Consider the following 12,219-nt stretch of genomic DNA (forward strand, 5'->3'; position numbering starts at 1 on the left):
GAGGACACGATATAGGAACTAAGTGACAAAACTTGAATTAAATGAAGGTTACAATTTGATTAATATCAAATCTGCAACTATAACAGAATTACTTGGCAGAAAGCTCAATTGAAACCTAGTGATATGTGATATGTGCTTGTGGGCTGGCTGGCTGGCTGGGCTGCATGCCTAGACATCCTTCTAGTTCCTGGATCCAGCATGGATTCAATTGCTGGAATAGCCAGACCAGCCTGGTAATGGCGCACTAATTATGCATTGTTAAGAAAACAAAGGAAGTAGCTCTGTGCCAGAGTGCAAATGGGTGGGCCTCCCTCTCCCAACTGTCTATTAGTGAATTGATCTGCAGTGAACTGAAGCATTAACAGTCCATGAATCCATGCTTTATGAGGTGAGATGAATAATCTGTCTCCACCAGCTTCATTTTCATATCCAAATGACCCGTTCAAAGTGCTGACCTTTAAAGCCATGGGAAGGCAAACTAAGGCCAGGGGGCTGGATCCGGCCCATCATCTTCTAAATCTGGCCCACAGATGGTCCAGGAATCAGTATGTTTTTACATGAGTAGAATGTGTGCCTTTATTTAAAACATCTCTGGGTTATTTGTGGGGCATAGGAATTCGTTCATTTTTTAAAAAAATTTTTTTAGTCCGGCCTCCCACAAGGTCTGAGGGACAGTGGACCAGCCCCCTGCTAAAAAGGTTTGCTGACCCCTATTTAATGCCCTTAATGGCCTTAGCCCCATAGACCTGAAGGAGCATCTCTACCCCGATTGTTCAGCCCGGACACTGAGATCCAGCTCTGAGGGCCTTCTGGCGATTCCCTCATTGCAGAGGCTTCAAGGCTGGGTGCTTCTGGGAGGCCCTCGGTAGGTGCCACCTTGCAGCGGAGGCCCCTCGGGGCCCTTTCTGTCTCCAGGGGCGGGGAGGGGGCACGAGGCTGCAGGGACCCACGGGATCGGCTGCCTCCGGCGAGGCCAGGCAGCCATTGGCCAGCAGAGGGCGCGGGGGGGTTTCCCCTCGACACCCCTGCAGGGCAGCCCCCCTTCACCCCCCTGCCCTTCTCCGCAGAGCAAGCGGTCCTGGCCGCCTCACAGGAAGCCACCAAACTGAGTCTGGGCTTCTCAAGAGTCATCTGTGTTTGAAATATGATGGGGGGGGCACCAGAAGGTGATCTGCCTAGGGCGCAAAAAACCCTAGCACCGGCCCTGCTGGACATAACCATCCATGGGTTCTTTAACTTTTTGTTTTTGTTTAATGCACCAGAAACAGGTAGGCCTGCTCTTCTCTGCTGTGAAACTGGATTCCCATGCAAGGAGAAAGGATGAGAGAGCTAACCAAGGACACATGCTCTCCTCATTACCCTTGTTCTTCTGAGGAGAGAGCCATCATGAACTGTCCTTTGCAAATACCCTCATGGTCTTGAGAAGCAATCCAAATGTGTCCTTCTCAGCAAAGTTACCAAAGCCTTTGAATAAGTAAACAGAAAGGTTTCAGCTCAGATGCATTTTAAATCATTTATGTTTCAGGTATTTAATAAGAACAATGGAATTTGGATGAAAGTAATAATTTAACTTTAGCATTTAATTTCCATTTTTCTATTCTACATCCTTTGTAAATGTGAGTCACTCTGAGCTTATGATAAGCAGATATTGACATGGCCTTTGAATATAAAGTAATTGCTTAGTAGAATTCCTTTTTCTGAAAGTTGACAAGAACGAGAAAGATTGTTAGAGGGATTGCTGTGAATTGCTCAGGAAGGTCAAAGGCATGTCATGAAATCAGTCTGAGAACAATTGTTAATAATCTATTGGTGTGACTTCCATTAGAATGCCCATTACTAATTATTTCTGCATGTTTAAAAAAGCTTGGCTATCATCAGGTAATAATTTTAAAGGGTATCAGCTGGGGGGGGGGGAATACTAATATGTCACCAAATGATCAGCCTGCTAGTCAATGGAACTAAAAAAAGTATTAAAATGGCAATGCTGCCAAATGTTAGAATCAAAAGGATATAAAAAACACCCCCAAATTTGGAAATGGGAAGCTTTTGCTAATCGAATACAAAATACCTTTTTGGAGTTTTGTCTGAACTTAGAAAACACCTTGATACAGTCATGCCTCTGGATACGAATGTTGCGTGTTGCGTTCGTCACGGGTTACGAACACGCCAAACACGGAACTACCGGAATGGGTTACTTCCGGGTTCAGCGGTTCGTGCATGCGCAGAAGCGCCGAATCGTGTCGCGCACATGCACAGACGCGACACTTCAGGTTGTGCGCTGCTCATGTTGCGAACGGGGCTCTGGAACAGATCCCGTTCACAACCGAGATATGACTGTATATTTTTTATAATATTTGCTTAACGATATATAACTTACTATGTGATTAAAGTGTGATTTAATGAATATTTGGTAGTCTTTGAATTTTTGTAAATAAACCCTTTTCTTTCTTTTTTAAAGTGGGTGATAGGCCAACCAGAGCTTTCTCCAGCAAGTCAACTGCTATTTGTAAAGGGTTAAAAAAAGGTTGTAAACAGATTTACAGTGCTATTTTAAGGCTTTGATAAAATAATGCACTGATCTCCCTCCAGGGCAATTCTGAGCATGTCTACCTAGGGGAAAATTCTATTGAATTCAATGGGGCTTGTTCTTAGGAAAGTGCCATTAGAATTGCACCCTCACAGAGCAATCTAAGCACCTCTTATGCCAGGCTGTGGGGGTGGGGGTGGTTTGATTGAACAGAGATGTCCCTTTGCTCAGTTCACCAGCTGGCCCTCAACATCTGCCACTGATGGACTGACACAATTGGTGACAACTCTGGCTGTTGTCCTTCTAACTCACTAAGATCTGGGGAGGGCCCCCACCAATTTGCCCTCTGGCACAGAGCCCCCTTTCCATTGCTTTCTTAATGGCTCATCACCTTTCCTTTGTTCTCTTAATAGCCTCATGAGGAAGCTAGGCTGACTTATATTTTAACCCTTGCTGGATCCAGGGGTTCAGAAAACTTGATTAAATTCTAACACTTACTAGGTCCAGGAGTTTAGAGGATGCCTGGCAACCACAAACTCATAACAGCTGGGAAGATGTTCATGATTGAATCAGCCCAGGTGGCTGTTCCAAGTTCAAAACACTTTGTGATGGAGTGAAATGAAACCATGGAAGAATGGTTCCTACACTGCTGCGTTAATGCATGAAGGAGTGCTGTATCACACCATCATTTCAGAACCAAGGCCCACCTACCAATATTAAAAATAAGAAAGATGCCATTTCTTATGAAGCGTATTTATTGCTTTAACTTTTCTTGATTTAAAGCTGCAGAAAATAAAGCTTCTGATGAATGAAACTTGGTGCGGAAAGAACAGAAAGCAAATTGCAAACTTGGAGCCACAAGGTTTTCCCCCAAAAGAGCTCTCTGATCCCAGCTGTGATGCTAATACATTTCATTAGCATTGTAGTAAACCTAGAAAAGTAGATGCATAATATTTCATGCACGGTTGAATGGAGTAGGAAGACTATCAAAGATAGTATCTTCAAGGTAATATTTTTGCCTGTCATATTTAAAGGTTATGTTTCACCATTTGACCGAGCAAGCTCCATGCTGATTTGTTCCTTACTTCTGTAATTTTCCATAACAAAAACACCCCATGCATATGCCACCCCATCCTCAAACCCAAACCCTCCCTAGCAAAAATTGGTCACCCTCTTCAGTGGTCCCTCAGTCTATCATAGCTAATCATTGAGTAAGTTTCCTGGGGAGGGGGAGGAGAGATGCCTTGGGTTGTTTAACTTCAGAATCATTAGGGCCAAACTGGCCCCTGATCTACTTTGATTTGGAATAAGAACCAAGAATGGGCAGGGTGTATGTGTGTGAAAATAAGTTGTGCTGCCAAAGGGAAGAGAGAGTAGTTGAAATACAATGCCTTTGGAGGCTAAAATAGGTCTTGGTGGCATCTTCTCTCTCTAATGAAGAAAGGCATTTCTCTTAGTGCCTGGCTGGCAGGTCTGCTTGGTTGAAGGATGGGTGACCCAAGAACATAAGTCCAATTGCATCATATCAAAGGCTATTCTGCTATCACAGTGACCACTCAGATTTTTGTGGGACACCTATTATCAGGAAGTGAACATTATCACACTTTCTCACTCATGTTTCCCAGCAACTATTAATTACAGTAGAGGCAGATCCCAGAGGTAAAATAAAGCCATAATGATGACTAGTACCCAGCTTTGTCCTCCATGACTTTGTCTAATTCCCCTTGAAAGCTAACTAAGTTGTGGCCGCAACATCGCCTTGTGGCAGCAAATTCCACAGTTCATCTACACACTTTCTCCTACCATAGAGGAGAGTGGAACTCCAGTAGTGGGCAGGAGTGGATCGTGGTTGGGAAACAGCTGGTCTTGGTGAGAATGAACTTGGTAAAATATTCAAGTGGGAACTGATCAGAAAGGTTCAATGTATGGTGTGCTCCTCAAACAATTATTTATTGAGGTTTATCAGTGCACAGATGCTCAGGAACATGTAAAATTGTTCTAAGTTTGCATGTGCTTGTGGTTGTGGGTGTGTCCACATGGATGCAGAGGAGAAAAAGAAAAAGGCAAGGTCTGTGGGAAATGAAATGCAAAATAATGGCAAAACTGACTTTGGCAATCCTGCCCACAATCGAACCCAATGAACTTTTGACTATACACAATTTTGGCTTTAGGTGTGATCACTGGAATGTAACCTCTGCTTAAATTGCGAGCTTACTGCAAGTAAAATTTTACTCACTATTATGCCAGAAATTATAATCTCACATTAATAAGAAAAGCCCAACACCAATCTATTTCCAAAGTTTTACTACATTTAAAATATAAATTAAAACTACAGCGAAGGGTGTTCTTTGTGCTCAGTTATTACAATGAGTCCTCTGGGAATTCTAGGTTATTTCTCTCTCTCATCCAGCCTATGTTTTTTAACTGTCCTTTTTATTGTTTTATAAAAAACACACATAAGCAAGCAGAGCCCTGCCATGATAAAAATAATTCTTATCTAAGCACAAAAGTTTTCATTCAATAGAGATGATGAGACAGAAGACTTCACAATCTCATATACTGCAGATGCCTCTTGAGACCAAAAACACCAACACTGTGACAAATGGGACACATGCATCTTAAAAATAACAGCAGTGAACCAATATCTTTAACAAATGATTACTGTGAATATGTTGGCTGAGTTTATTGGGTGGAAAGAAACACTGAATTGTGGGTGGGTGTGGCAGTCCCCTTTCCCTTAGCCTACATGAGAATCCTTAGTCTCTTTATTCCTCTTCTTGAAGTTGGTAGGTCCGTGCGGACTGTAGGTGGGCAAATGCTGTCCCCATCTTCAAAAAGGGGAGGGGAAAAGAAGACCCAGCTCGATGTCTTCAGATATCTAAAGGGCTCTCACATGGAGGATGGAGCAAGATTGTCTTGTGCTCTGTAAGCTGGGACAGACCTGTAAGGTCCTCTGTTGATTGCTCATGAGTAAGCAGGCAAAACTCTGAATTTCCTTTAAGAGTTTTATTGTGCAAACTATGTACAGTGCAGAGCTAATAAGTTAATGTCTGTATCAAGCATCGTCAGAATCCGGGAATGGCCCCTTCCGGTTCTGACCCCCAAAAAGACCTTCAGTATATGGAAACCCCACCTCCCATCCTTTTGTTTCACCCCTCGACGCCTTTCGGGCGCCAAAAGCTGTGTGTCTCTTTCCTCGACTACTCAAATCCACAGGACAGGTTTTTTAACAGGGGCTGTGTTGACAAAACCGTTGCTCAGAGGCATAGGAAGGTCAGGTGGTACCCGTGTGAAAAAATTCTTGTCACCCCCCCCCCTGATCCCCCCGCAAAAATGGTTTTGCGTTATTTCATATTTCTTACAAAGGAATAATAACAAGTAATAATAATATAAACTTTTATTTATATCCCGCCCTCCCCAGCCGAAGTCGGGCTCAGGGTGGCTAACATCAGATACATAACATTGGTATAAAATCAAACAATAATTAAATTACCTCCTAAAAACATCTCAAAATCAAATTAAAGTCTAATTAGATGGCTTTCCACAGGGTTAGGGTTGGGAACAGTTAAGTGCTCCACTGAACTGAAATTTCAGCCTTCACAACACAGGAAAACAGCCAAGTAAACAGCTATTTTGGTGGAGGAGGGTCAAGATATTAACCGATATGCGTGAAATTTCATATATAGCTATATAATCCCTAGTATAGTAAGATAAGACCTTTGGAGCAGGCATTTTTTAAAAAAGTTATTTATGAACCGCCCTAGTAGGGCAGTAATTGTTCCTTGATAATTTGTCACCCCCTCCATTATGGAACATGGTTCGGAACGCCCTCTACACCCCCCCTTGCTACGGCTCTGCCGTTGCTGCACAAAACTTGATTCAGATGCACTTCACTTCATAATAAGATGAAGTTATGCCCCCAACTCCAGTTGTTACAACTGCTTCTGGGCGATTCTTCTAAACCAGATCATTATCTCTTGCGAGAACTAGGCAGCAAAGCAGAGCCAGTCTTTTTACAAACAACCCACCCACCCCAGCTAGCAGCGACATCCCAGAAGTTCTCAATATTCTCTCATCACCCCAAGCCTTGCGGTTATGAGTGGGAGGTGCAACGTACAAAAAGGGAAAAAATGATGCATTGCACAGCTTGTGATGGACTGGCAGAACCAAAGAGGTGACCAGCCCTATCACTAACAATGAGCTTATTCCAATGCCGCCTTCCCACTCATTCCACCTTCTTCCAAACTGCATTTCTCAGAGTGGGAACAAAGACAGATTGAAATGTAGAAGAATGGACTTGTAATATTAATGCTTTTCCTACATCTTGTATCGTTCTAGAAAATTTGTCACTATTACCTAAGCACTGATTTAATAATTTTGCATCAAAATGTATAGCCAGTGGTTATACGAAGGGTAACTGTAGTATAAAGCTATGTAGTATAAACCATGGTTAAAGCTATGGTTTTCCCAGTAGTAATGTACGGAAGTGAGGGCTGGACCATAAAGAAGGCTGATCGCTGAAGAATTGATGCTTTTGAATTATGGTGCTGGAGGAGACTCTTGAGAGTCCCATGGACTGCAAGAAGATCAAACCTAACCTTTCTTAAGGAAATCAGCCCTGAGTGTTCACTGGAAGGACAGATCCTGAAGCTGAGGCTCCACCTCATGAGAAGAGAAGACTCCCTGAAAAAGACCCTGATGTTGGGAAGATGGAGGGCACAAGGAGAAAGGCACGACAGAGGATGAGATGGTTGGACAGTGTTCTCGAAGCTACTAACATGAGTTTGGCCAAACTGCGGGAGGCAGTGAAGGATAGGGGTGCCTGGTGTGCTCTGGTCCATGGGGTCACGAAGAGTCGGACACGACTGAATGACTGAACAACAACAACTGTAGTATATAATGTGTAGAGTCATTCTGTCACTATTGGTTGTTTTTTAAAAAATAAATAAAACTCAGTATAATTGGATAATTTGGACAGCAACTATTCCCTACCTTTTAATACTCTAGATTCAATGAACTATTGAGTAAATATATTCAATGATGGTATTTATTTGGTGTAGGATAAAGAAAAACATATGGGGCTAGGAAAACTTAATTAGAAGACACATTTATATAACATCATACCAAGAGTGATATATTATAATATACAGTCATACCTTGGTTGTCAAATGGAGTCTGTTCGACTTCCAAAACCTTCGCAAACCAAGGCACGGCTTCCAATTGGCTGATTGGTGGCAGAAATAATGCCAACAGCCGAAACGGACGTTTGGCGTCTAAAAAACGTTCGCAAACCGAAACACTTACTTCCGGGTTTGCGGCATTCAGGAACCAAAACTGAGTACCAGGGCATTTGACAACCAAGGTACAACTGTAGTATAGTACTTCAGGATATGCCAGCCAGCTTGATAAGGTACCAAGTTTTTTGGGGGGAAGCTATAGAATCGGACAACATCAAAAATTGTATTAGATATAGTATTAGGAAACCTCAAAGAGCCAATAGACCAGAATTCCCGGCTTAAACTGCTGATACACAGATCTACATCTTCACAGCATGTAACACCTTATTAAGCAGAAACAACAAATTCATTGGATCTATACTAGTGGGATCAGGACCAGTGCTAGGGTTTCTTGCGCCCTAGGCGAGACCACCTTCTGGCGCCCCCCGCCCCCCCCAAAGTCTGCTTTAGCGGGAGGTGGGGGGTGGTGGAGAGGCAAGCAGCAATTTCTCTGCTGTAGCGGAGAAGCTGCTGCTAGCCCGCCCCGCCCCCCCGCCCAATCCTGGCCAGCGCCCCCTCCATTTTGGCTCCCTAGGCAATTGCCTAGTTCGCCTTAATGGACGCGAATGGCCCTGAGTAGGATGGTGCAGGGCTGCGCACATTTACTTGGGAGTTTGTCCCATTGAATTCAGTGTGATTTACTTATGACTAACCAAACACATCAGTAGGCCAAAATAAATAATAAAAAAAGTTTAGTCAATACTTGAATGTATGCAATGTGATAGTGCAACACAAAAAGTTTTCATTACAAACCTATAAAATTGCAACTGATACTTCTATTCTCACCACTAATTCTAATGCAACTGATTAGGCTTTTTTAAAAAAAAAAATAAAAAAAAAATTAAAACACAAATCACCACTGGCAGTTCTGGAAAGACTCCTAAACACTTCCTGGTCTATAATACACCAACTATATGTATTGTTTCATCTTTTGCTGTGTAGCCTAGACTCGCTTGAGCAATGGTGCCTGTAAGACTTTCCTGCATTTTTGCCAGGTTACACAAAGAACTCCTCCTTCCTATTTGAATTCAAATTTCTGAGACTGTCTTTTGCTTCACAGACTCATCATTTATGCCATGCTAGAAGAAGCTAATCTTTCTGACATTATCAAGTACTTCCCTTTAAAGTTTATATAATTCAATTAGATTTGTTCCATTTAAACATCTTTTCCTTTCCTAGACTACATAAAATTAAAGTTTCAAAACCTTTTCATTTCAGCCCTATCCTATAATCTATGGATTAACCTAATGCAGTCATTCTATGTACCATTTATTATAAAGAGAGAACTCTGAGCATTGAAATAATGAAACTGCAGAAGGCCATGTACTTCTGGTTTTAAAAAAGCAGGATTTCCTTTTCATCGCCTACATTTGAAAGCAGATCTTCATGACTGGGGTAGGAACCCTATGACACTAACTCAGTTTGGAGTAACTACAGAAAACAAGTGCACCTTCTAAAGTTTTCGTGGGATTTCCTAAGAGATATTACACATAGGTGATTTTCACTCAAAACTGCATCATCTCCCCACCCCACCCTCCCACCCACTTCCTTCCCCCCCTCCCTAATGTCTCAACGACTAAAATTGATCTGTAAAAATGTTTTATGGAAAAATACGAGAGACATTATATACACTTTGTAAACCAAGGAAATCATATATATATATATATATATTATAATATAATATAATATATATGTGCACAGCATCACATGGGTAGCTTTCATAGGAAACATTCCCATTCCCATTTCATTTCCAAGTATCCTTACATTTCAATATTCCATAATCAAAACAGAACAACTTGCTTGTTCATCAGCTTGTTTCCTTTCATTGCTCAAGGGCTCCCATAAGCCAGCAATCTGAAATTTCGTGCATGGACACGAAAGCTCACACCAAGAACATACTTAGTTTGTCTCTAAGGTGCTACTGGAAGGAATTTTTTATTTTGTTTTGACTATCACAGACCAACACGGCTACATAACCTGTAACTTGAGTAAGCTAGTTAGCAAGTTCCATCTGCCCCAGCCAGTATGGCCAATGGTCAGGAATGATGGCACCATCCAGAGAGCCACATAGTTCCTTATCCCTGTTATATGGTGTTATGGGGTGTGGTGTGTTTTTTTTTTGGGGGGGGGAGTGAAGTAAGCTGCATGCCAGACCCTTCTAAGACCTGGATCCAGGAAGAATGAAATTTATCAAGGCTTCTAATTCTTGGAATAGCCAGTCTAGCCTCCTGGCGAGGTTATAGCGAGTGATGAGCCATTAAAGGGCATTAAGAGGCTCGGTGTGAGACAGCAAATGGGTGGGGCCCTTCCCTCAACAGAAAAAGGCAGAGTTTGGTGCAGAGGCAGCAGGGGATATCCTCCAACATTCCCCTGATGAAAATCGGGACATCAGAGTGTGTCTTTTGTTGCCGCGTGAGTCAGTTGGGTTGTGTGGGAGCACAATACCAAAACAAATGTGTCTTTCGGTGTTGCGCCCTTGCGAGAGCATGACACCACTGCGAGCATCAGTGCTGGCTGCAAGCACCAGCTCAACCCCAGGACATTCCGGGATGAAGCTGGGATGATTTCTGTTATTCTGGGAATGTCCCATTAAAATAGGGATAGTTGGAGGATATGGCAGTGATGCGATCTAGAAGCAAATCAGCAAGCTGGAGAGGGAGGGAGAGCAATGCTGTAGAGCAATGTTTGATTTCTGTTGCGGATATGGGAGAAACAACACCCTTTTGGGTTGATAATGTGTGAACCCCTCCGTCGTATGCTCAGGGTTGTATGCATGTGTAAATAATCACAGTCTCCACCTGTGCCTCATTCTAAAAGGAAAACATGAACCCTGGGTAAGGGCCTGGAACGCCTGGAATCTCACACTACTCAGAGATTGCGGTGGCATGCAACAACATCAGAACGGTTAACAAAATATGGTTTCATCCCAAGGTGTTAATCAAATGCTGCTGGTCAAGGAGCAGACCAAGAATGATGGGAATGCAGAGGAAGCTCCTGGTTTCTTGAATAACCCAAACAATAATATTCCCCATCATAATGTATGTAAAAAATACATATTAAAAGAAAGCAAGATTTGTACATTCAGGGACAACTGGGCACAGCAAACCATTTCCCCCAGATGAATCATATATGTTGTTTAGGGAAAACCTTAGTTTTGCAACCCCCTTCAGAGGTGTTTAGTGAATGGAAGAAGAAGAAGAAGAAGAAGAAGAAGAAAGGAAGAAGAAGAAGAAGAGAAGAAGAAGAAGAAGAAGAAGAATTTGGACTTGATATCCCGCCTTTCACTCCCATTAAGGAGTCTCAAAGTGGCTAACAATCTCCTTTCCCTTCCTCCCCTACAATAAACACTCTGGGAGTTGAGTGGGCTGAGAACTTCAGAGAAGTGTGACTAGCCCAAGGTCACCCAGCAGCTGCATGTGGAGGAGCGGAGACGCGAACCCGGTTCACCAGATTACGAGTCTACCGCTCTTAACCACTACACCACACTGGCTCTCACTGGAACCATATACTTGGCTTTAAACAGTTGAGGTTGTATTTTTACAGTGGAAGGGGGTGGTGAGGCATATCACTTTTCCTGGAATCCATTTGATACTGCTGTTTTCACACAATCACAAAACCACAAAACAGAGCTGACAAGCTAGTTCTCCTGGGCTTGGGTTTCTGCTCTTTGGGGCTTTTGTTGTCTGCCCAAATGTTCTGTGCATGACAGCTAATTTGTGTAATACAAATGATGTTACCTTATAAGCTTGATCTCAGTGGAATGCTAACTAGAGCATCTCTTTGTGTAAACAAGCACTTGAGTTTATTATCCATAATCCTATAGAACAGTCTTAAACATCGCAGAACATTCTGGAAACAGTGCTAAGGTTATCAGTTCAACTTTCACAGTTACTTTGTTGGCTGTTAAATCACAGCAGCCTGCTACTTATTGTGAGGTAAATTATGTTAAACAAACTTACTTCCATGTAAAAATGCAGTACAGAATCATCTGAAAATCACTATTCTCAATAGGTTTAGAGCTGTGGGTTTTTTGAGAGCCCCCCCCCCCCTGTTTATTTGGAATGCATAGGATATAAAACAGTTCCAAGCCCCAACAACATACCCCTAGTGAAAACGCATCCATTTTTACTTCCTGGAGCTATGGTATTAAAGTTTGGTTGCTGAAAACCATTTTGATAATGCTTGATAAAGACATTTTACGTTCTACTTCTGGTAGGCTTTATTCCTTTTCCATCATGGAATCTCTTACCATGAATCTTTTTTGTGTTTATAACTGCAATTTATTTCAGCAGAACATCTCCCATTTTAAAAGGAAGACGAAGGAGGAGGAGGAGGAGGAGGAGGAGTTTGGATTTGATATCCCGCTTTTCACTACCCGAAGGAGTCTCAAAGCATCTAACATTCTCCTTCCCTTCC

General features: G+C 42.5%; 1 protein-coding gene across 50 annotated transcripts in view; it reads right to left on the bottom strand.

Annotated features, from left to right (window-relative positions):
• The window catches only part of PTPRD (protein tyrosine phosphatase receptor type D), a 794,829-nt gene that overhangs the window by 713,538 nt on the left and 69,072 nt on the right, over positions 1-12,219 (bottom strand). The window lies entirely within an intron of this gene.

Source organism: Lacerta agilis, chromosome 16, assembly GCF_009819535.1.
Source record: "Lacerta agilis isolate rLacAgi1 chromosome 16, rLacAgi1.pri, whole genome shotgun sequence".
NCBI lineage: Eukaryota > Metazoa > Chordata > Lepidosauria > Squamata > Lacertidae > Lacerta > Lacerta agilis.